A 24,961-nucleotide genomic window follows, 5' to 3' on the forward strand; every position below is an offset into this window, starting at 1 on the left:
ATGTAGTTTTTTCGAAGTTTATTGAAATTAATATGCTGTTGAACCAGTCTTTGAGCTTTCCTAAATCATTCTCAATGTTTCTTGTTCAAATAGATTGTTAAAGTGAATAACGAATACCATACTTATTGTGCAATAGGTTCAGTGGATTTTGTAATTCAATACAATTTCTACACATTCAACAGTAATTCACAAAAATCATTGATGGAAATCAAAATTAATAGTGGACCGAAATTCAAACTTTATGGTACTTTCCCTTGTAGCAATAATACCCGTATTAGTTCAAACGGAGTCTTCATAAATTGCTTCACAAGTTCACGAAACTGTCTCTTATTTACTTATATATCTCATCATGCCAGTTTTTTCAGGTTATTTTCAATTCTGAACCAGAGTTACGTCTTAAGGTGCGTATTCACCAAAAAAGCGAGCACGAGCGAACAAGAGCGAACAAGAGTGAACGAGCATTCTGCATCAATAATCAATAATGAGCGAACACGAGCAAACATACACGAATGCTCGCTCATGCTCGCTCGTGCTCGTTTTTTTGGTGAATACCCACCATCAGATATATTTACCACGCACGAATTGCTCGCACAAAGTGGATGGATCAACTACGACTACGAACTTGAAGATATTCGCTCTGGTGTGTACAAGACATGAATATGTCGAGCAAACACGAGCGAGCATGAGCGAACACGAGCAAACATGCACGAATTCTCGCTTATGCTCGCTCGTGCTCGCTTTATTGGAAAATACGCACCTTTACAGTAACGACACTTTCTATAGGCAAAGATTCGTGGAGGAAGAAACAGAACTAAAATTCATTTGTTTGAAGGTGATTGACAATGTTTCGTGAAGCATTTCATCAATTCGAACTTCCATTGTCTAATCTCTAATAATATTATAAATGCGAATGTAGGTTTGTTTGTTACGGTTTCACGCGAAAACTACTCAATCGATCATCATGAAATTTTGTACACATGTTCTTGGAGGTATTAGAAGTAACACAAGATACGTTCAATTGAAAATAATATTTTTAATGTTAGATAAAAAAATTGTTCGTCAAAATAAATCTCAAAATCTGGTTAGGTTTGGTTAGTTTAGGTTAGGTTAGTTTAGGTTAGGTTATGTTAGTATAGGTTAGGTTAGGTTAGGTTAGGTTAGCTTAGGTAATAATTTTCGAAAATGGATAATCTCAGCCAAGCAATAAAATATAGTTCTCATATTGATTCATTTCTATTGTACTGACACTCATTTAATTGCATAAATGCGAGCGAAGCCGCGGGTAAGAGCTAGTATGATATTAATTGATTTGAAATCTCTGAAAGAATCTGTGAGCAAAAATAGAAATATTTACTGAAAAAAACAATTTTATTGAACAAAAAACTGAATTTACAATAAAATTAACATACAAGCAACAACCAAAAAAATAAAAAAAATTGAACTATTAACACGAGCTGAAAAATTAAAAGATCATCAACTAGAAATGAAAATTATAAATATAAAATTAAAAGATTCCGAACCAATTTACTTAACGACGTTTTGATTGTTAGTATCCACAATCGTCTTCGGGTGATAACTGGACTCATTCCTCCGAGATCTGACTATTTATAGGTCATTCGAGTGCTTTCTCCTATCCCCTCTTCCCTCTCACCGCTCTATAGCGGGAGCTGACCGTTTGGCGGGAATTGGTCGTGTTCCGCTTGATTAGAGGTTTCTATATGTTACGTATCCCTACGCTAGCTTGGCTAAATGCATTGTTGGCAATGCAATGCGGCTTCTTTGAATTTTCTCCTAAACCAGTGTTCCTCCTTGTGGATCATTTCACCTTGAGCCCACTTGATGTTATGTTGATGAGTCCAAACATGCTCTGCTATTCCGGCTTTGCTGGTTTCTCCTCGCTGTGTGCATTTCTTGGCAATGCGAACTTTCAATGGCCTCTTAGTTTCATGTATGAGTCTCCGCACTCGCAGGGTATACGGTTAATGCAATTCTTAGAATCGCAGTCCGCGGTTGGTGGCCTAGTTTTCGTGAGACTGCTATGAATAATGTTCCCCGATCTGAAGCAGGTTCTGATGTTGAAGGTCATTTTTTATGATGCCTAATTCTTTTTCGAGACCTTCCTTTGTATTGCAGAGCCCGAAAGCAGGGTCTAGTAGAGTCTTGATGATTCTCTCTTAGTCGATTGATGGTGGTTGGATTCCTGGGTCAGATACCGTCCCGTTTCTAAGAGAAAATACCCTAAATTGGTTTTGACAAATCAGTTACATAAATTGTGTCTTTTGCATAATATTTACCAATAAGTAACTATTTGATTCATTAAAAATCAAAAGAACATTTTATATAGTTGATTGGATCAACCACAAAACGATAAAACCACTTCAGAAGTGATATTATGCAGTTGCAATCGAATTGCTGAGTTTCAACAGTAAACAGAAAACTTAGAAATCCCATTTGAAACTAATTATAGTCCTGAACGTGAAACTCCGTTACACTCCATTATAACATCTCCATAACATTTAATTCAATTAAATCACTTCCTCGACCTGAAGTGCAAAATATCTGAGGAGTGTAATTTTTTAATTATTAGGATTGTGAAGAAAACAGAAGATTCAATTATAGCATTGCGGAGAATTATTCCAGTGGAATATGAAACATTAATGAGAGAAACTGTGTTACGGAATTGATTTAATAAATAATCATTGCAAAGTGTAACTATTATGTTTATGTTTAATCTGAAATTAGAAGGAAGTGATATTTCCAGGATTGTTTGAAGATAAAGCATAGAAATTTTACTTCACAGTTGGGACAATGAAAAAATACGCAAGTGTCACTGATAAAATTTACGACGATAGACATACTAGGTATATAACATTCTTTTCTGCTATACAGGTTGTAACTGAATACATGTAAAACATTTGAGAAGGTGATTCCTCATCGACAAAAAGATGGGATCTTTCATATGAAGAAATTTCATTGGAGCATCCCTTCTTAAGATATAGCCCCTTAAAGGGGTTACATAAAATTTGTATAACAATTTTATTCACGAGCACTAAAAAAGTTACAATATTAAAATTTTCCTGACGTTTTGTACTACCGAAAAGACACTTAGCCAGAAATTTATTGGATTTACACCATGGTTGTGAGGGGTGGAAAACGCAACCCTTGAAATTTATTTCCAATGTAACTTTTCGTCTTATTATTTGTTTACCATTCATTTCCAATAGCCTGTTACTTTCCAAACAAAAAATGTCTCTTCGGTTTTTTGCCCAAAATGAACCAGTTCACAGCAAAAAATTATTTTACGAACAACTACAGGGATACATCGTCATGTATGCGAAAATACAAAACTAATCTATCTAGTGACAATTAAATTGGTATGACGCTGTCAGTTTGTGAATTTTAGAAATTGAATCAATACTAATTGTGTGTTGTTGTTCTGTTCTTAATTTTTTACTTTAATAATTCACTCGTTATTAAAATGGCATACACAAATGAGGAAATGGCTGATATGCCATCTAGAAGATATGCTGAAATGTATCCTCAACGGCAGCATCAATTTGATTGAAGAACAACCTACTACCAGTACTAGAAAGATTGCTTCCCAGCTAAATGTTGATCATATGACGGTATTTCGAATTTTAAAGGAACAACTCTTATACCCTTACCATCTGCAGCGAGTACAGGCACTGTTACCGCGAGACTTTCCGAACCGTCTTGAATTTTGCAGTTGGATGCTGGAAATGATTAGAAGAAATTGTGACTTTCTGAAGACGATAGAATTTACAGACGAATGTAGTTTTTCTCGGGACAAGATTATCAATTTCCATAATTACTACATATGGGCTGATGGAAACCCTCACGCTATTGTCGAAACTAACCATCAAGAACAGTTTTCTCTCAACGTGTGGCTCGAAGTTATTGGTGATGATTTAATTGGGCCTCATTTTCTACCTCCTCGATTAAATGGTGAGGCATACGTTCAATTTTCAAGAGAAGTGCATCCAGTACTGCTGGAGGAAGTTCCTTTGGGCGTCGGAAGGGATATGTTTTTTTATGTATGATGGGACTCCGGCCCATTTTAGTCAAGTAGCACGTCAGCATTTAACTGAAACATATGCAAATCAGTGGATAGTTTGAGGAGGACCACAGAACAGGCCCGCTCGATCCCCGGATGTCAATCCTCTCGATTTCTCTATTTCGGGCCATTTACAGCATTTGGTTTATCGTTCTCCTGTACGCGATGTAGAGGACTCAAGAAACCGCATCATCAATGCGTGCAAGGTAATCAGAGAGACTCCAGGAATATTTGAGCGAATACGTGACTCAATGCGCCGACGTCTAGACGCATGCGTAATGTCTTAAGGTAGACATATTCAACATTTACTATGATTTCTACATGTTGCGTGTTTTGTTATTAATAAATCAGTTTTGTTTATTACCCTTTAATCGTTTGGTGCAGGTACCAACTACAAAATAACAATAAATCCAGTTCACATTTATGACGACGATGTATCTCTGTAGTTGTTCGTAAAATAATGTTTTGCTGCGAACTGGTTCATTTAGGGCAAAAAACCCAAGAGACATTTTTTGTTTAGAATGAAACAGGCTGTCGGAAATACATTTTCAAATGGTAAACAAATAATAAGACAAACACTTACATTGGAAATAAATTTTAGGGGTTGCGTTTTCCACCCCTTATACCAAACCAAATAAATTACTGGCTAAGTGTCTTTTTGGTAGTACAAAACGTCAGGTTTATTTCAATAATGTAACTTTTTCAGTGCCTGTGATAAAAATTGTTATACAAATTTTATGTACCCCCTTTGAGGGGCTGTATCTCAACAAGGGATGCTGCAATGAAGTTTCTTTATATGAAAGATCCTTTCTTTTTTTCGATGAGAAATCACCTCCTCAAATGTTTCACACTTATTCAGTTACACCCTGTATAAGCGAAAAATGCTAACGTTTGAGTCGTATCACAGGGGGATGTCGTTTGGATGATAGCTTTCACTCAGTATATCGCATAGTCATAACTATACAACTGAGAGTCGTCAGCATTTCTTAGATTTCAAGACAGATTGATAAAGATTCAACAGCAATTTTTGTTTATTGAAAACTTCCTGAGGTTTCAGTTCTTTTATGCTACCTACATAAATGAATATTACTGGATTTTTTCCCAACAACAAACCGTTATTTCAACACCTCGACACGTGTTTCGATCACCAAGTGATCATCTTCAGAACAAATATCAAACTTCAAAGGAAGATTGAAGATAATCACTTGGTGATCGTCTTCAATCTTTCACAGTAAATAAATTATATAAATTTTCATCCTCAAATTTGGAATAGTACTCCGAAACAAATACTGTTCTGAAACGCACTGTACTCCTGAAGACGACAAATTGATTGATGAAACGCACATCGAAAAGAGTGTTACACTTCTGGCGTTGGGAAACTGTACTCGTTTTAAATTTATTCTACACCAGAGGTCCCAGTTCTACCTTCAATTGGAATGGCACTTCGGACACTTAAGCTTATAATAGTGTAATAGTGTTTATGTTGGAAAATGTTGCCGAAATTTGTCAAAACGGTATGCTGAATATGAAAGGTCCTTCAGGCTACGTAAAACGGATTCGACATTTTCAAACCATTCCTGTACAGCGGAACCTGTTAGCGGAAATAATGCTTGAACAATCCTTATTTCAAACCATATGTATAATAGAGGTGTGTGTTTTCTAGAAACAGTACGATAACAAAAAGTCGAAATCAAGCACTTCAAGCAATAATTATACAGGGTGTGACAGCGGTTTCATCAACTTCTCACTTATCACTCAATGTCCCCATCACCGTAATTATCCATCCCATCAAGTTATTTTTTAACGAAGCTGTTAACCTTGAACAACTAAATAAAGGGTATTAACACTTGCGAAAGGAAAAAGCAATTATTTACTGAACCAGTTTGTTACGCAGAAGTTGACTCGATCCAGAATGCTTCATCATTTGTTTAATGATATTTGGTTTAACACGGGGATGATGCGAAGTACTATAAACGAGTTCACAGTGAAAAAACGTTCGGGCTTGCAACTCCATCATCAGTGTAGGTATGAATAGCAGAAAACTTCTGAAGGAAAGAAGAATCAACCTAAATACCTACGTCAATGAAAACTCTTTATAATGACTAGATCCTGCACGGACGATTCTCTTTGATACGAACGAGAAAAACAGCTATCCGACAAAACCACTTTCAATTATGAACATTGAATAACACAGAAATCACTTATTTCTAATCAGATTGTACTCAAAACACAAATACACATGAAAAATATAAATATATCACACTACGTGATATAGTAATATATGAAAGACTATGAAAGAGTTTTTATTTTTAAATGAAAAGAGAAATGAAAATTTCTATGTTTTTTACCACTTTTAATTGTAACTAACGTTAATGCAGTTTCGTCCTATATGGACATTCTCAAACTAATACAATAAACTCAGAATAAATTGAGAATGTCCATATAGGACGAAACTGCAGTAACGTTAGTTACAATTGAAAGAGGTGAAAAACATAGAAATTTTCATTTCTCTTTTCATTATGATCTCCTTCCACGTAGTAACGGCTACATCCCTCAATTTATTATTTTTAAACAAAGATGTATAGTCGAAGTAACCGATATAGTAATCTTAAAGTTATCGGCGAACTCAAAGGCCAAAAACACCAATACAAAGGAATAATGCCGCTATGAATTAGTCCACGTGGACTTAAGAATTGGCGGTTCGTATTGGATAATTTTTACTAACCTAGTTTTATGATTCGCTGAAGAGTCATAAAATTAAATTTGAAGTAATGTTACGGTGACCAATAAAATGTGAGGATGGTTAGAAGAGTCGTGTTGTCAATGTTCGGTTCAGGAACTGATCGCGATTTGAGTGTTGAAATTCGATATTAGTGCAGTTATAATTACTTAAATTTTTTGTTATCTGTTTAAAATGTGGCGTCCTTGGACAAGTACTAATAGTAATAACGAGTGTGATAACAACGCAGACTTTTTTCTGTGTGGTGATTCCTTCAGTTGTTTATCTAATGAAATCATTGAAAAAACAATATACGACTGTTACAAAAGCAATGAGATTCCTACAATTGAAATCATAAGGAAGAAATTGAATACTTCCGGCCATAACGTGAGCTGCTGTGACAAAACTCTTCAGAATTGGATAAATAATCTAGGATTCAGATATAAAATAATACACAAACGTCAAGCAGTTATGGAAAGCAGAAGAATAGTGGAATTTCGTAACAAATACTTAGAACCAATAACTAAATATAGACAAGAACAACGGCAAATTTTATTTTTGGACGAAACTTGGTATGACACTCACGACACAGTTACGGAAGGGTGGACTGATGGTTCGAGAATGTGTACCCCTAACATGCCTGCAAACAAAGGATCGCGACTAATCATTGTGCATTGCGGAGAAAGTAAAGGATGCGTTCCGAATTCATTGAAATTATTGGAAAAAAATTTGAGGACTGCAATGTTGACTATCATGAGAACATGGAAGCTAATATTTTTGAGGAATGGTTTGAAAACACATTGATCCCAAATTTGGATGCGAATAGTGTAATAGTTTTTGACAACGCTTCCTATCATTTGCGACAGCTTATCAAAGTACCGAATAAAAATTCGAGGAAAGATGAAGTACAAAGTTCTTTAATGTGCAACAATTTGTATTTTGAAGATAACTATACCAAAAACCAACTACTTGAAGTTTTACAGGCGAAAACATTTGAAAAAGTGTATGCCCTAAGTGTATTGCTTTAAAGTATGGACACACCATATTGAGACTTCCCCCCTATTTTGTGTTTTCAATCCCATCGAGTTGATTTGAGGAAAATTGAAACAAATCATCAGGCGTAAAAATAATTTTCCAAAATTTGATAGGAAGGTGATAGAGCTAGTTGAAGATGAAGTTTCTAATATTACCGAAGAAGGCTGGCAGAAAATGATTAAAAAAGAAATTTTAGTTGAAAAAGACAATATGGAGATTGTACACTTCCATATCAATGGTGGAAATGAATTCATCATTGATTTAAATGATGACAGTAATAGTGAAACGGAGAATATGGAAGAGGAATTATCAGAAGCTTTCTAAGAAAGTTGGTGAAGTGTTTTTGAAGCGATCGGTTGTACCTATATTATATATGTGAGTAAGTACTTAGGTTAGGTTAGGTCACAATTGAGTGGGTCTATTCGACCCTCCACCGCAACCCGCATGGGTTTATTGTGGTTCACACCTATTCAAGTGAGAGTAAGTATTATTCAGAAGTACTCAAACTGCAGTTTGAGTAGAGCCTAGATGATACATTCAATATTGAAATACTGAAAATAAAGGATAATTAGATGCATCATTGAAAAAAATATATATTTCAATATATATTTAATGTTAGCGACTGGAGAAATGTACGGTGAAATGGATTAACAGGGTCTCTCAGTCAAAAAATAAAAAAAAATCGTATACATGTTAACTTTTACGTCAATTTTTATCTTCAATTTATTGTTTTTCACTCATTTTTACTGCCCTGAAGAAGCTTTCCATTAGAAGCGAAAGCTTGGCAAAGTAAAGCAGAGTTTGATTTTTGATTTTTTGACTGAGAGACCCTGTTAATCCATTTTACTATATAAATATATATATTTTATTATTAATTAAAGTCACAAAAAGGATTTGAAGCTGTATAACTTCTATTTAATTATATGTGAGTGCTTTCGACATCTGGTCGTGATGTCATCATCTAGGCTCTACTCAAACTGGTTCAGGTTCAGGTTCACTTTGAGTAGAGCCTAGATGATGTTCCACTGGAACACTGTCATCCTCAATCTCGGATATCCGAGGAGCATCTATATTCTATTAACAATAAATAGATCGGGTTAGTCCAAGTTCAAAAATTAAATTGTTTCCGATGATTATGTACAATTAAAATGACAAAGTGATTGAAAAAAAATTACATTCTAGACTGTTTTGAAACATCAAGTCAAAAACCGAATCTGAATCGGGTATTTCAGTGATGCATACTTCACCGCCTGTGAAAAATCACAACACCATCACAAAGAGATAAAGCAATACATGAAGAAGTATGAGAAGGTCGCTACTGGAAGTCACAAACCACAAAAAAGTTCGAATTCACGAAGGGAGTAAAAGCATGCTAGCATGCTTCAGCCAGTACTTTTTTCAATTTGCGTTTGAAGATAAATGGACACCTGCTCTCTCTCTCAATTCGAGGGGCAGAATTTTGAATAGACCTATTCCAGTATCCACTGGAGCTTTTTCTTGCATGGAGTGACAAGTTTTCTTCGGTAAAATATTCCTTTTGTTTCTGGTGTCATACATGTGAATATAGTAATGCCTTCCTTCTGAAGCTTTTTAGATTCTTGAAAATGTGAGTTAACAGTTTCAATATGTGAATAGAGGGCACCCCGAGATTTTGTTTTACTTTTGAAAGTGTCTCTGCATGATGGTCTATAAGATAAGCAGAAAATACGTCAAATAATACTATTTGTAGTTCGGACGCTTGACCCCACACAACATTACTATATGAAATAGCGGAGTAGCCCAGTGTAGAGTGAACTTCAAGTAGGTATTCTCCTTCTAGCATGTTTTGGAATGTAGTGACAACATGTATAATGTATAAGTTTGAAAATGTCCTTATAGGACGAAACTGCAGTAACGTTAGTTACAAATAAAAGTGGTAAAAAACATAGGATGTTTCAATTCCCTTTTCTTCATTATGATTTCTCACCACGTAGTAACGGCTACATTCATCAATTTATTGAAAGGTCTCGGCTTTCTTCTTCCTCATCGTTATACAAAAAGAAGTAGAAATCTCCCAAAGGAAGGAAGAGAACAATACATTTCGAAATTAATTCTTTACAAAGATATCTCTTCGAAACATGAACAATTCTATGTTTATATGAAAGTAGTTGTTTGTGATTGAATGTTACTTCTTGGCCTAATCCACACATTTTTTGTAAGGAGTTTATTTCGAAATTTATTGCTTTCTTGCTTCCTCAAGAATATTCCAACATTTGTTTGTATAAAAACGGAGACGTAGAAAGCCAACACCTTTCTTCCGCTTTTATTTGAATAATTCCCCGCTGATTCCTGACTATTACGGTTTGTGATGAACTGAACATTTCTTTTTTTTAAAAGCTTTCATTTAACTTGACTTGTATGTATGTTAACAAATCTTGCAAGGCTAATTTGACCCACTTCCCGGTATCCGATTGACCTGAAATTTTGCATGCTGGTCCAGAACCGATGACAATGCATGTTAATCATAAACGTGACCTGATGCTGCTGCCAGTATCGGCTCTGTACGAGAAATCTCCTCAGCGGTAAATAGCAGGGACACAACATTTTGTATAAGCATTCGTTTATGATAGGCTGTTGGTAGGCCCACCATGAAATAGATGCCACATCCAGGGTTGGCTTCAAAAAAAAATTAAGTCAAGCTTTTACCTTTAAATACCTACTTCCCAACTCTGAAAAGAAGATAATAAATGGTGTAGTAGGTTGTAAGAACCCATATTCATTTGCATTGTGAGTAAGTATTTTTTATCTACCACCCTCTAAGTTACCAGAGTGAGAGGGTCCATCACGCAATGTGAGCAATTTGGTGAGATGGGCGTCGTTAGCATTGGTCTGCAACCCGTCTAGGAGACGGAAAACTCCAAAATCAAACTCAGCTCTTACCCTGCTAAACGAAGCTGTGGGAGGGTAGAAACATATTTCTTAGGTACTTGGGAAATAAAGAAACATCAACATAAAGGAAAAGAAGGTTAGAGAAAGAGAAATTTAAACGAAATAAAAAATTTGCCAATGAAAGCGTTAACTTGAAACGCCAAAGGCCTCCTGATAGATGAATTAGACTGTTCGAAATTAACTGGGACTCGGCCATGTAATAATGACGCCATCAATGAGATGAATAGACTAAAAAATATAACAAGCTAATTCTTCTATTAGGTATGCCGGAGGAGTAGGTACCTACCTACCTTCTTCTATAGAATATAGTTTATCCTAATAATAGTTTTCCTCATTCCTTAAGTTTTTCTGTTGAAGAACTCTCCGTTTTATAGATGGACTTCCGTATTGATCGATAACTATCGATTGAAACTAAATAATATAAAATAAAATAATGATAAAAAACGTTTAAAACAAACTTTTATTTGAGTGCCCTAAAAATATCAAAATAAAATTTTAAATCACATTAATCACATTCATTTATGACTTTATGTCGCGATAATTTCAATTTGTTTTTGAAATTTTGTAATTCGGTAAGCACCTACTAAACTTGTGAGCAATTCATAAAGTTTGTAATCAAATAATAGTACCGTGAATGCTTAAAATGTGGAACTTCAACCTTGAATACGTTTTTCGCACACATAGGATTTATCGGATTTGAAATTTATTGCAGTACCTAGTTGACCTGTCAGAATGTTTCTCAATTTCAATTTCATCTGACTTAATATGTAGAGATTTCTTCTAGGCATTGCAACAAGCTTATATTATAATTTCAGTTCTTTAAAGTCATAAATCAATGTGGTTAATGTGATTTAAAATTTTATTTTGATCTTTTCATGGCACTCAAATAAAAGCTTGTTTGGAAAGGAAATCAGGCAATAAAAATAACAAAAAATAGCCGAACTCAACAAATACTTTTCCACTGAAACCACCTGCGCCATGCAATATATTTCAGTACGTGTGACGCATATTCTCAATTTAAAACTGAAAGTCCATTCATCAAGCTAAATACTAGGACATACAATACCCAAATCACCTGTTTGTGCACCATCGACAGCATTGTTTAATTACTAGAGAGAGCCGTTGTAATACCATGCGAAGCGATTAATTTCTGACATGAAACGATTCAATACAGATAATAGCTATTTGATCATCATTATAATTCCTAATGGACGCCACTGTGGAGGTTATGATTCTGAAGCTCCATCATAAATATAATATTTCTAGTGCAATATATCACACACTAGCGACTTGACACGGCTTCACTCGGGTAGCAGAGATGATGCCTACCTACACCCTTTTCCGTCGAAAGTTTCGCATCAGCTTATGACTGATAATGATTATTTTTATGAAATTCACTTAAACAGACGTGATTTCTCAACAATCAATTCCAATCGAATGAACAACTATCATCCAGTAAAAAGATCATATCTGGTGTCCCACGAGGTTACGTTTTGGGTCCAATTCGTTTTCTTTTGTCTTTAAATGATCTCGCTCCAATTCCAATTAGAGGAAATTCAATAATTTTTGCAGATGACACTATCATCCTCTCGCATGAAAAAAATGCCCAGCAATTGAAATATACTACCTCTGATCATTCCGAAATCTACTTCGACAAAGGACTCTCTGATTTATGAAAGCGAAAAAATAGATAATCACGTACCCTCCGAAATCAGAAACGAGCGAATTCATCAAAAATTCAGAAAAATAACAAAAAAAGCTCTACTCAAAAAATCTTTCTATAATCTCGAGGTATTTTACAGTGAAACTCTGCTATGATTTTATTTTAGATATGATTTTATTCTCAGAATGTATTATTTATTATCCATTTGCTTTTTTAGTTAATTTTCATGTGTTTTTTATATAACCACGCATTTCATTTATATTTGACATATGTTTAATTTTTAATTGATTAGTATAGGATTGTTCCACTTTCATAAAATTTTTGTATATTCAAAAAAAGCATTCATCAACTATTTTTTCCTAACATGCTTTGTCAATAAGAACTTGACTTGGACAATACAGTTCATTTTTTTCTCTCTCTCTCTTCAATTTCATAATACCGCAGTACGTATGTGTTCAACTTAAGCCATACAAAACAAAAATGTGAGGCTGCTTGAATTGATAGGATGGTGTGTATGGTGAAAGTGCGTGAAATGCCTAATGTGACCGAATATTCATATTCATTGGAATAACATCGTATCCATCTGAATAGCTTTCAAGTTACCTCATTATCAGTGTCCATCTTTGCAACATTGAAATTATTTTTTCTTTTCGAGAACAAAACACAAGCACTACAGAGAAATCCTTGAGGAGCTCTCAGAGCGGTGCCTGTGTGAAAACAGCGATTCACATTGGATTTGAATGGCTGGAGAATAAATCAATTTGGAAAAATGTTCTCAGAAAGTTTATTCCACATAAACGCAGTTCTCCAGATGCAAGAGTTCTTGAACAGTGAAGTTCGGGGTGTCCTGAGTTGAACCTCAAAACGAGGAGCAGCCACAGTCCGTTGCGTATTTCTGATATGTACCGCTCTTGGTGGAATCAAATGCGCCAAGACATTTGAACACCTCCTGTGAAAGTATCTATAGAAGAGAAACAAATCTCCAACCTTCCTCCGATGTTCCAGGCTATCAAGGTTACACGTGATGCTCACGTCTCCGATAGGGCGGATGGCTCTTTTCTGGATGGAATCCAGCAACTTCAGGGTATGTTCGGGGCAGACCCCCATACGTGTGAACAATACTTCGAAGAAGGTCTGATCTGGGCTTTATGAAGCATCAAAAGTTGTTGAGGTGTGTTCAGTTTTCTGGTTCGGAACAGTGTTCCAAGCTGTTGAGAAGTAGCCTTTGCAATTCCAGCAACATGATTGTACCAAGACATATTGGTGTCCATTTTGATCCCCAATAAAAGAAGATCAATCTGTAATAAATCATTTTATAAGTTCTCATGATTTTAAAGATCGTTTTTATTGATAGCTTGCACGGGTAGCACTACCAGCACTATCATCGTCACGGGTAACATCGTCATATTTCTAATATTCCACACAAAACGTTAATAAATGTTTATCTCATTTTATGCATTGGTAAAAAGAGTATGGAAATACATCAGGTAGTTTTTGAGACCAATCCGTTCAACAGACGAATATACAGACATACAAATGCGGCGGTGGATTTCTTTTCATTATATAACTAGTTGGAATATGCATTTTTGTGTCACGTGTGGTAGGACATTTCTTACAATTTTTGTAGTACATTCACCAATCGCATCTGTTGATAATCTAGTACTCATTTTTCGAAGGAACTGAAATCTATATCAATTTCTATAAGAGACCCAGACAGACATTTTGAAAATTTCCAAAAACTTTCCAATGGGCCTGGTCAAAGTACTATAAAATAACATGGCCCTATATACGCAGAATGACAAAGAGCATCAAAGTGAGCAAGAGAGATTTATATCTGTCTTTAAATCATGTTAGAGACTTTGTACAACCTCAGCTCAGATTTTTCGCTTTGAACAACATTCATTATTTGTTCTGAATTGATGCCTTTGAGAATGGTTGTGAGTAAGATTTGGGGAATTCGTGAAAAATTTTCAATTCGTCTTTCAGAGCATGAACCTTTTTTTGGAAGGAAAACTCAACTACGTTATCTTCTGTGAAGAATTAAATCAAAGAAAATTTCCATATCTCCGCAAGTTAGCAGCAAGAGTGGCGGTTCTCAGATTAAGAACTCTCTTATGTCAATGAGAAATGGAGCACCAAGCCAAAATTATATTTCTCAAAAACATGGTTTCTTTATATTTATCTACTGATGATTGTTTGAGCTCATTCAATTATTCAGTTGACGGATATAGTCCATAATTATTCGAAGTGGAGTATAAATATTTGAAGAGGAAGGTAAACTCGAAGTTTTCTCCACACAAAAAGGGAATGTATTTAGTTATTTGAACGAAAAAACATACATGTTTCGATCACAGCTGTGCTCATCTTCACTGTAACGAGAGCCTGAAAATAAGGAAAACAATGCAAAACGGATTATTTGACAATAAAGATTATAAACCAACATGAACACATTATGGGTTAGCAAAGAGAAATGGACGATGTCTTTGAATCTATTCGTCTTTGCTAACCTATAATTTGTTCATGTAAGTTCATAACCTTCATTGTGAAATAATCCATTTTGCATTTTTCTCCTCACTTTAAGGCCTTTGTTACACTGAAGGTGATCACAGCTGTGATCGAGACATGTATGTTTTTACGTTTTATTAATTAAATATATTTCCTTTTTTGTGTGGAGGAAACTTTGAGTTTACCTTCCTCTTTAAATCATTCAATGATTTTTTTGTGAAACAATACTGCATTTTGATTCATACTACTACACCTTACACATAAAATCCGCAGTTGACATTCCAAAGCTTTCTTTCGATATCACAAACATCGAAATTATCCAATTAAAAAAATGCCAAGGCACAAGTTTCAATAACAGTTTCTAATTATGATTCTAATAATGATAGAATATAATTAATAATAGTGCTGAAATAGAAAAAACTGTTAATAACTGTAAGTACCGATGTACCGAGGAAGTAATTTTGTTCTCTCAGAAGTAAACAGCAATTACAGAAGATCGTTCAAAATTTTATTTGTACTGAATGATTACAGTACTTAACTGTTTTCTGCTGTGTCGGATTTCATACCAGATGGTTAAGTGGTTACGACGAGTGTGATCAGTACGAACAATGTTAGCTGATTATAATATACAGGGTGTCCCAACACCTACCAAGGTGAGTGACACCCCACTCACCTTGGTAGAACTTATGTAATTAGGTTTACTGAATATTCGACTTTTTTGCGAAACGTCACGTCATGATATTCAGGCCGCTGAACTCATTATTGAAACATCTATTCAACTCTCTACTTCTGCTTCGCGGAACATTTCTGAGATGAATGGAAACGAAGCACTACAGGGTAATTCAAATTCGACTCCCACCGACTCCCACTAAACTACAGGAGATACGTCGAAGCTTAAATTGGGGCAAAGTTGCATTATTTCGTGTCTAACAAAATACTGTTTTGGAACTTGGAAAATTGTGAGTATCCACGAAAATATCCAGAAAAAATGAAAATAAAAATTTTCGTTTTTATTTGACAACATAGCTCAGAACCGAAACCCCAATTTGATTGACATTTGTTTTCAACTATACCTTTTCATGTTCAGATTTACTGTCCGACGTTTCGTCTTCTGTCAATCATCATCATTTTTTTTCATTATGGGCGCCATATTGTTTTTATACAGAAGATAGAGCTTCTTATTCCGATTTCATTGATGTTTAATTGGTTATGATCGACTCTTCTGAAACCACATGTATTGAAAAACCATCTTCATCCGAGATGGTCAAGTTTCATTGAAAAATGTTGTTCGATCTAATCACCAGAATCACATGTGATTTTATATTCTGCAGAATTAGGAATATATGCAGTCAACTACAGATTTTCAAAATGATTATATTTGTTGTTGAACGGAGTTCATAATTGGCTTTCTTGGTAAGGAATGATTATTCAAGAAAAAATTGACTATCACCCCAACACAGTTGGAAATTTCAACTAGTGAATATACAGGGTGTATTAAGGCTAGGTGGGTGGAAAATTGTTTCGGAAAAAACTGTAGAGATTAATGAAAGCTATGTTTTGATAATCATTGCTAATATATAATGAATGGGTGACATACCAAACTTATATTTTTTTTAATAGAATTCTCTAGATCCATTTACTCTTGGTCAGAATGCTCCTCAAAAATATTAAGTTGTTTGGGTTTATACCGAGTGGTTCCGAAGTTATATATAAAAAAAATGGATTCATTCAACACCAAATATCTCCCAGTCGATGGAATGAAATGAGAACATTTTTCAACCAAATATCCCCAAGGGTAGTTCATTTTCATTTCGTCTCCATGAGTTTACCAAATAGCGCTCTTTCTTCACCAGGATAAACAAAACTTTGGATCACTTTTTCCCAGTTTTTTGAAACGGAACGCCCTTTACATAGGGCCATCCTAGAATAGTCCACACTATGAGCTTTAAGAAAATGTAGGGACTGACTACTTTATTTCCATAAAGAATGAATCTAATTCTTGAGTATAAAAAGGACAATAATCAAATCTATCTACAATTTCTCTTCACACTTAAAAAATTATTGTTCATCAAGTAATAGAGCAAAAAAACTTCTTTGAATCAATATATACTATATCTGATTACATTGGTTTTTCGCAGAAGGACAATCCGTTAACAAGATAATGGAAATCTAAGGAAATTAGCTCTGGGAACATTTCTGCAGGAGAACATTTCTGCTCCTGCAGAAATGTATCAGTTGCGATTCTTAAAACTCATCATAGTAATCGATAATTTTCATTGACTTTTTTCACGTTTTGTTCACTGTCTTTGTTCCTGAAACATCTCTTTCAAAAATATGGAATCGTATATTCATTGCATCAAGATATCGTACTGCATATTATTCTACTGACTGAGAGTAGCTTATGTAGCATCTACACGGAATGTAGATCATTTCAGCTATATCAAACTACCCTCAGAACATTTGAATGTTATAGGAATTGTCATAGGCACGCCTTCTCACAACCGAAATCGGGTAAAGAGTCCAGCATTTGCCAGCACGATCCTCAGACCTCAAGTCTCTAGATTTTTATTTATGAGGATATGTTGAAGAAGGGGTCTATCGGGAGAAACCAGTGTCACCAGAAAATATGAAGAATGGGATTGAAAGTTTTTTGGTCTATAACAACTTAAATTGAAGTTCGAATGGTAATTGTTGATATGCTATATTTTTGCATAGCTCAGAAACGAAGATTGTTCGAATATCTATTGTGAATTTGCGCATTTCAAAATTGTTTACTTTCTTTTCGTTACTCGTTTTGTCCAGCACTGAATAAAAAAACGTAATTGCTTCTGGACAGATTTTCTCCAAGAATTAGATATAATTCCGATGGATATTAAGTTGTCAATCCTTACATTTTCTGGAAGCTCATAATGTGAACTATTCTGGGATGGCCCTATGTACAATGTGTTCAATTTAAAAAAACCGAGAAAAAAGTGATCCTGAGCTTTGTTTACCCCTGTATATAAAAATCTTTGTTGTTCGATGAACTCATATGAAATTGTTGTTGAATAAACCAATTTTCTGGCATGAATTTCACTATAACTTTTGAACCACCCGGTATAGACCCAAACAACCCTATATTTTTGAGAAGCACTTTGATCGAAAATTCGATAGAGTGGGAATATCTGGCTTGTTAGGCATTTAATGGACCCCTTGTATATGAATAATGATTATTCAAACATATGTACAATGTGTTCAATTTAAAAAAACTGAGAAAAAAAAGATCCTGAGCTTTGTTTACCCCTGTATATAAAAATCTTTGTTCGATGAACTTATATGAAATTGTTGTTGAATAAATCAATTTTCTGGCATGAATTTCACTATAACTTTTGAACCACCCGGTATAGACCCAAACAACCCTATATTTTTGAGAAGCACTTTGATCGAAAATTCGATAGAGTGGGAATATCTGGCTTGTTAGGCATTTAATGGACCCCTTGTATATGAATAATGATTATTCAAACATATGTACAATGTGTTCAATTTAAAAAAACTGAGAAAAAAGTGATCCTGAGCTTTGTTTACCCCTGTATATAAAAATCTTTGTTCGATGAACTTATATGAAATTGTTGTTGAATAAACCAATTTTCTGGCATGAATTTCACTATAACTTTTGAACCACCCGGTATAGACCCAAACAACCCTATATTTTTGAGAAGCACTTTGATCGAAAATTCGATAGAGTGGGAATATCTGGCTTGTTAGGCATTTAATGGACCCCTTGTATATGAATAATGATTATTCAAACATATGTACAATGTGTTCAATTTAAAAAAAACTGAGAAAAAAGTGATCCTGAGCTTTGTTTACCCCTGTATATAAAAATCTTTGTTCGATGAACTTATATGAAATTGTTGTTGAATAAACCAATTTTCTGGCATGAATTTCACTATAACTTTTGAACCATCCGGTATAGACCCAAACAACCCTATATTTTTGAGAAGCACTTTGATTGAAAATTCGATAGAGTGGGAATATCTGGCTTGTTAGGCATTTAATGGACCCCTTGTATATGAATAATGATTATTCAAACATATGTACAATGTGTTCAATTTAAAAAAACTGAGAAAAAAGTGATCCTGAGCTTTGTTTACCCCTGTATATAAAAATCTTTGTTCGATGAACTTATATGAAATTGTTGTTGAATAAACCAATTTTCTGGCATGAATTTCACTATAACTTTTGAACCGCCCGGTATAGACCCAAACAACCCTATATTTTTGAGAAGCACTTTGATCGAAAATTCGATAGAGTGGGAATATCTGGCCTGTTAGGCATTTAATGGACCTTCTTCGATTGACGACTTGTTTATTTTGTGGAAATTCATGTTCACTGAGGATACACTACAAAAACACACTTTTGTCTCGGATTTAAATGTAATCAGTTAGTTTTGAAAATGGTATAATAGCCGAAACCGGTCAACAATAAAGAAATATAGTGGAAAATAGACAAAAGTGTGTTTTTGTAGTGTATCCTCAGTGATTTAATGGACCCCTTGTATATGAATAATGATTATTCAAACATAGCTTTCATTCATCCGTACAATTTTTACCAAAATCTTTTTTTTGTATCTTTCGTTTATACACCCCGTATTTAGTGAGATATTCCTCAGAAAATTTTTCTTTCTACCCTCGTATAAATCTCCACGATGCAAAACACACAACTGGTTCAAGGCGAAACGAACTACAATGAGTACTAGCACGACTAATCAGAATCGGCCAGAAAAAGTCATGAAAATTGCATTCTTGACAAGGTAAGAGTAAAACAATGTCTTTTGCAATACAAAAATAATATCCATGCGTTTAATGAATGTGAATGAATAATTCGGTCAGAGTGTGTGGGCAACCAATAAATGACTTCGATGTAGGCTTTGATTTATAAACCGTTTATTGGATTTAATGCGAAAGTATTCATAGGTGTGTAAGTAGTCTGTTTTGTTTGCCGGTCGCTTTGGACAAATTGAACTTGTAACAATGAAAATGAAAAGTCATTTGCTGTTTTTATGTCGATAGTTTGATGATCGAATTGAATGAGGCTAAGACTTTTATATGAATAGAAACTGAATTGTCTAACTGATTACTGATTATACAGTGCATTTCTTTAATGCCACCCACCCCCTTTTATTTTTTGAACAGGTTAATTGAAAAAATTGGAATTTGGGATAATGAGATCAATGCATTGACAAATAAAACTTCCAATATGGCGACTGGGCCAAAATTAAATGAAAAGGGGGGTCTTGTGACACATCATTTTGAAGCTCGAATATGAAGTCAATATCTTCACTACTACAAAATGGCTGAACATTTAATAATTTCCAGAAGTCAAACAAATTAATATCGATATTTCTAGAAATATTCCTTTTTATCTGTCAAATGTCAAATCCAACAGCCCGATGGAGTTTGTTAAATTATTTTTTGTTTATAAAAATGACAAAAAATGTCAGTATGACAATGAGCATCATTGTTCAGTTAGAATATTCTCATTTAGTTGTCGGAGTAACTAGTAGAAAGGTACCACGTCAACAATCTCTAAAATGGTCAATTCTCGTCCATTGGAAGAAAAAATTCAACCGAATTTTATTTAAGGTAAAGTATTTTCTTATTGTAGGTACTCTATTTATCGATCAAAATCAAACAGGAAAACTGTATTTGAATATGCTAGAAACTACTGTTGACCCTCTCATCACTGAAATCGTTGAAGCGAATCCTAATGAATTCGATATGGATATTGTATTCCAACAAGATGGAGCACCACCACATTACTCCATACAAGTAGGAAACTATTTGGATACTACTTTTCCCGGTTGTTGAATTGGCCGACGAGGTCCTACAGAATGGCCAGCCTGCTCGCCAGATTTGACATCTTTGAACTTTTTTATAAGGCTATTTGAAGCATAGAGTGTACGAAACTGAACCTGCTTCAATATTGGATATACAGCAGAGAATAATAAATATTTGTAGAGTTATTGACGCTACTGTATTCGAAAATGTTTGGCGTGGAATATCGGATAGGCTGTTCATATGTCAAGAAATTCAAGGCAACAGTATCAAGCATCTTTTGATTTGATCTCAAGCTCTTCACCTCATATTATATAGTTGAATGTCAATGTATTCAGCCAATTATTAAAAGTTCCGCCGTTTCGTAGTAGATGAATATACTGACATTATATTCTAGAGTTGTGAAGCATTTGTCAGGAGCTTCAAAAAAATGTGTCACAAGAACCCCATGTCTATTTAATTTTTTTCCCAGACGGCGCTCAGTCGCCATTACAAAAGTTTCATCTATCAATTTCACTTCAAGAGGAAGTATTCATGTATAAATTTCATTATCCCAAATTTCAATTTTTTGAGTTGACCCGTTCAAAAATAAAAGGGGAGGACATCAAAGAAATGCACTGTATAAAGTGAAATATACAAGGAAATGAAAATAGATTTGAAACCATTTTTTCGTATTTTGAAAGTGTTGTTTTGTTTCTGATGTTCATCAACAGCTACCGTACGGATTTTCATACGGTTTTTACCAATGGCCAAACTGGAAAATGAAAAAATGGAAAAAATACCTAAAATAAATCTTTTTCACAAAAATTCTGACTTGTCACGTTCTCTATAGAAAAAATAGATTATTCCATTACTCTTTAAAATGAATTCGAACCTAGAAAATTGTCCAGTTCTATAATGAATCATTAATTATCAATTATCCTCTTGTCACTCTGTCTTTACATTCAGTTGCTGACAAACATTGATTTTTAACAATGCATTATAACCGTTTTTGTCTGCTTGAATCACATATCTTCTATTGGATCACATCGTCTGTCAAATTTCATTTCATAAGTTGATGATTCTTGGGCCTACAAGAGACTCAAATATTTTTTTGTGTTTCAGAGATAATGGAGTTCATTTTTCTGTGGTAAATCAACTCTGCCTTCAGTTTTGAAAGGAAAAGTCTCTGATATTTCATGTTTTCACAAGTTATTTCCTAGCCTGACAAAAAGGATATGGAGCATCCGCTCTGCTGAAAATCATTTAGAATTCCAAATACCCCAGTTCAACAAAATAATTCGGAGCTGTTGCTTGTTTATTCGCTTCACTAGATAGGCAATACGTTACGTGGAAGTTGATATTTCATATACAGTGCATATACGCCTGGGAAATTTGGTCTTGTAATTCGTTTTTTCCTCTTCAGGTTTGTTAAAAAAGTTCGATGTCACTATCTGATTGCACATTTTCCAAACTGTTAATATTTTGTGTACGCAAAAGAAACGTGTTTTCTCGTTTTGAAAATGAGTATCATAATGACGTTTCCATTATACGTTTCCTTTGGTGCGATGAGTCCCAGTATCTGAAGTAGTATAAACATGACAAGTTAAATCATAGTTACGTCTCGGAAAGTATATACATACAAGAAGTGATGGAGATTTTGAGTATGATAAAGAGCCTTACATTGACGAATTTATATTACTACATATGTCAATCACTTTCGTCACCAGAACTTAGTCCTTTCAAGTTATACACAACCTGGCCATGCGAACAACTATGAACATTAGGATCTGAAAAATATACTCCCCCTGTATGATACTTAGATGAATGCAAGAATTTCTTGCCTTTTGACGGTCAGGAAAAACATGTACCTAACCACGTATTTCAAATCATACAGGGCTTTCCAACGAAAACTTGAGCCCCCCTGTAATTCAGAAACGGACATGTAATGGAAAATTTCAAAAAACACGTCAATTTTCATTTCTAACGGGACTGATTCTGAAATGAATTTCCAAATATTGTGATTGAAATTAAATGACAATCATGTATAATAATTTCCTGAATAAATTCAAGATATAAAAAACAGAATTGAAGGGGTTATATTTTTTGGAGTGATAAATTTTTGGGAAAGAAAGTTTTTGGCTTTCTACTACTCCATCTTTATATAAAAAAAGAGATGAGAAAATCTTCCAAAGAAAGGAAGAAAGTAATCATTTTGAAAATAAGTAACTCTATTCATGGATGTGTAGATCATGCAAAGAAGTAAGTAACATTCAGACACAAACTGAAAAAAAGTCCTCCTGAAACAGCTACTTTCATATAAACATTGAATTATAAGAAAGAAAAAAATTCTTTCGAAACAAATGCTTCTATATGAACACTGAATTATACAGAAGATTCTTTTCTCTACTCGGTTTGTATTTCAAACATTCGTTGTGGAATAAAAATCAGATATCATTCACATGTGTTCTACTTTAAATGAATGGTAACAAATTGCACATATATGGAACACTGTCATCCTCACTTGTATACATCGATGTTTCGACGTAAGACACTTGCCCTAAGGCTCTTCAGTACCAAATTGGATGACATTATAGGAAATACACACAATTAATTCATGAATAACGATTTTTTATGTCACGGAATGAGCTTGATCTGCTTATGTCATCGATAACATCGTAATAACATTCATTAACCTATTTGATTCAATCCCAGCCAAGAGGAATCTTATTTGAATTGAAGGGGTTATATTTTTAGGAGTGATTAATTTTCGGAAAAGAAAGTTTTGGCTTTCTACTGATCCATCTTTATACAAAAAAAGATGAGGGAATCTTCCAAAGAAAGGAAGAAAGTAATCAAATTGAAAATAAGTAACTCTATTCATGGATGTGTAGATCATGCAAAGAAGTAACATTCAGACACAAACTGAAAAAAAGTCCGCCTGAAACAGTTACTTTCATATAAACATTGAATTACACGAAAGAAAAACATTCTTTCGAAACAAATCCTTCTATATGAGCACTGAATTATACAGAAGATTCTTTTCTCTACTCGGTTTGTATTTCAAACATTCGTTGTGGAATAAAAATCAGATATCATTCACATGAGTTCTACTTTGAATGAAGGGTGACAAATTGCACTTACATGAAACACTGCCATCCTCACTGGTATACATCGATGTTTCGCCGTAAGACACTTGCCCTAAGGCACTTCAGTACCGAATTGGATAACATTATAGAAAATACACACAATTCATTCATGAATTACGATTTTTAATGTCACGGAATGAGCTTGATCTGCTTATGTCATCGATGACATCGTAATGACATTCATTCACCTATTTGATTTAATCCCAGCCAAGAGGAATATTATTTGAATTGTAGGGGTTATATTTGTAGGAGTGATTAAATTTTGGGAAAGAAAGTTTTTGGCTTTCTTGGAAGATTCTCTCATCCCTTTTTTTGTATAAAGATGGAGAAGTATTGAGCCAAAAACTTTCTTTCCCAAAAAATAAAAAACAGCTCTTCTCAAAACGACCCAACGAATCACCATCTGAAGTTTCGTACCGTAGTTAGCAAACTTCCTGTATTTCGTTTCGAATGTTTGACCTGAAGAAAGTTGCACGAAAGTACCGACGAAAAAATTGTATTAGACTTGTTAAGGCTCACAACAATTGCGAATTGCGATTCAACGCAATCAAAGAACTGTGTAGCTAGTTATACTATAGAAAAACTGCTTGGTAGTTTCAAGAGTTGTATATCTTTGTATTCAGTAGCAAAAATAGTTAGTTTGTATTTTAGTGAGTCCAGGACTTTCTACTACTAACAAAACAACAGCATAAACAGCAATAGAGGAAATGAATCATACCTGAAACTTCACCCTCCTGCGGTCAGCAACTACCCCCGTATTTATTTCAATGGCATGGGGGGTCGAGTGATACACCATTTGAAAGGTATTTAGTCCCTCTATTACTTCTGTATTTTTTTCGAAATTGATTCATTAGTCATTGAGAAATTAAATGTTGAACGTTTTATTTATGAAAAAACCGATAATTTGCTGACGCTCATTTTATTGAGCAAATCAACAAAAGTAATATCAGTCTACTTTCGAGAACGCGTTCCTTATATTATTGAAGATGTCCGGAGTCAGAAATCGGCATTCCCGTACACGTCTCTGTCGCAGGTGTCATGAATGTAGTTATTTCTGCTACTTACAGTACCTAGATGCTTTATCCATGGATT

General features: G+C 34.5%; 1 protein-coding gene across 1 annotated transcript in view; it reads left to right on the forward strand.

Moving 5' to 3' along the window:
* LOC111503677 (uncharacterized) overlaps positions 1 to 24,961 on the forward strand; it is a 307,933-nt gene that overhangs the window by 46,990 nt on the left and 235,982 nt on the right.

Source organism: Leptinotarsa decemlineata, unplaced genomic scaffold (assembly GCF_025532065.1).
Source record: "Leptinotarsa decemlineata unplaced genomic scaffold, Ldec_3_MD MMD2_tig00000882_RagTag_RagTag, whole genome shotgun sequence".
NCBI lineage: Eukaryota > Metazoa > Arthropoda > Insecta > Coleoptera > Chrysomelidae > Leptinotarsa > Leptinotarsa decemlineata.